The sequence below is a fragment of the Nuphar pumila genome, chromosome 1, assembly GCF_984573655.1.
Source record: "Nuphar pumila chromosome 1, dmNupPumi1.hap1.1, whole genome shotgun sequence".
NCBI lineage: Eukaryota > Viridiplantae > Streptophyta > Magnoliopsida > Nymphaeales > Nymphaeaceae > Nuphar > Nuphar pumila.
Genome location: NC_143249.1, coordinates 168,729,264 through 168,731,508, shown reverse-complemented (window position 1 = coordinate 168,731,508; position 2,245 = coordinate 168,729,264). Strand labels below are relative to the sequence as shown.

The 2,245-nt window shown below is 40.9% G+C and overlaps 1 non-coding gene across 1 annotated transcript; it reads right to left on the bottom strand.

Annotated features, from left to right (window-relative positions):
- Positions 1–232: 232 nt before the first annotated feature.
- Positions 233–314, bottom strand: TRNAS-UGA (transfer RNA serine (anticodon UGA)). Its single transcript has one exon. It is a non-coding gene; the product is annotated as a tRNA-Ser (tRNA).
- Positions 315–2,245: the final 1,931 nt, after the last annotated feature.

Genomic DNA, 2,245 nt, shown 5'->3' with positions numbered 1-2,245 from the left:
TAGATGCCCTGGTAAGGTTCGATCTAGCTGGGCTGGAAGACCTCCTAGGGGACCGGCCTAGACTCTTTGGCTCAAGTCTCCGAGTTGGTGTGACTCAGGTGCAAGGTGGTGCATTGGCTTGTGCCTGGTTTTGATCGAGAGTCTAATCAGCAGAAAACGAAACGAAGGCCAAAAAAGGTTTTAAGTAAAAGAACAAAACTAAGAAGAGCGAATGGGATAAACGAATAAAAAACGTCGACAGCAGGGTTCGAACCTGCGCGGGCGAAGCCCAACAGATTTCAAGTCTGTCTCCTTAACCACTCGGACATATCGACGGATGCTTTTGTATTTTGACAAATAATTGTTATTAACTTAATGTACGTATGCTTAAGATCGTTTACCACCGTAGGCTTATTAAGGGTGTGGATGAGTTGGACGCGGGTTGGATTCTATATATACTTAAATCCAAATTAGAATTTTAAGCAATAATTTTGAATGTCAATCTAGATTTGATATAGTAGAGTTGATCCAGATTGTAAAATTAGGTTGAATCCATTTGAAAAGGTCGCAAACGAGAATTTTGCATGTAAAACGTAAATAAACCTTGTTAGATTTATATCTGAATGCAAATATTGCAAAAATAACCAAGTTAAGGTCCAGACTTACATTTGGGGAGAAAAAAAACATGAATCCGATCCAAATATGCATCCCATATTTATTTTACTTCTTTAAGATCGATTGAGGGCAAGGTTGTGAAAAAGTGGTGCTTTGTAAACATTTACAAAATGAGGAAGTGTGGGCTGGTGGGTTTTAGGCAATTAATTTGAATTCTTAGCATTTTTTCACGCACAAGGTAGCTAGACACATCACCTTAGGGCACGTTTGAAATTGAGAAAATATTAGGAAAATTGAAAGTAAGGAAAAAAGTACATCTTTTTCAACCACACGATAGAAAATTTTCAAAAAGGAAGTTTTTCTAATTAAAAGTACAATTTTGTTGGGAAAAAATCAGTGGCGGAGCCAGAAGTTTTTCGTTGGGTGGGCAGACTTTGGGTCTCGGGGACAATGCTATGGTCTTGAAGGACTAATCATTTATTTGGACCACCGGCAGAGCCAGAAATTTTTCGCCCACCCATCGTCAAAAGAAATTTTGGTTGTGCGTGATAGATCTGACATGCTCTTCTAGAAGTGGCCTCCCTGGCCGGAGAAGGCGATGGCCATCAAGTTGATGGTACCATCTGGTTTCATCATTCTGAGGGCCTTCGTGGCATCGGCCTGCCCGTGGCCAGGCTACAACACACTTTCAATCCCTCTTGTCCTCCATTTAGTGAAGCAAGCATAGTGTTTTGCATGGCACCCATAACCACATTTAGGTTCCAGTCATCCATATCGCTATTCCTGTCATTAGGACCTCACTGATGCAAGTTGTTTTCATCAAATTGGACCCTGTGTATGTGATCTACATCATCCATTTAGTGAAGATCGGCATTTGAATAGACAGAATCCGACTTGTGTGTAGGACTTTTTGCTGATTCAAAAATCAATAACCATTAATAAAAACATGGTTTTTATTGTTAAAGAACACTGTCAAAATAAATTGAAAATCATGTTTTTTTTTGTTAAACACTATCAAGAGATTGGTTTCTATTAAATCAACTGTGCTGAACCCATCGATGGGGCCAGATTGATCAAAACAACTTAGTATGAGTGGAGTCGGGTTCCCCGTAAACGTATACACGGTTTCACAAAGAACAAATGACAAAAGAAGAAGCTTGGGAAAAAACACACCGATCTTAGTTGAATATTCACAAGAGAGAACTCCAACTCCCACAAACTAATAACCCGTCTCTTATGCGGTTTTTACACAGTTCAATAAGGTGAAAAAAATTAAGGGAAAAGATTAGCACTACCATCGTCAGAAGAAAACACACATGGACACATATTCTTTCTTTAACATCGTCAGAAGATATTTTTTTTCCGGTTTCTAATTCTAGGGTGGGCGACCGCCTACCCCTGGCTCCGCCAGTGGAAAAATTCCTCCACCTATCGTCCCTAGCCAGTTCCTCACCATCAACCCCATGGATCGCGCCGTCAAGATCGGCGCCTGCGAGAAGCAGAAGCTTGTCTACTCCATGGCTGCCGTTGACTGCAGCTTCGACAACCCCAAGGGTCGTGCCGTCGTGATTCACGATGAGGTTTACTATGTAGGTATGTAAAGAGGTCAGATCCGGTCTCCATCTAGTCAGTATCAAGTTTGTTCTAATTG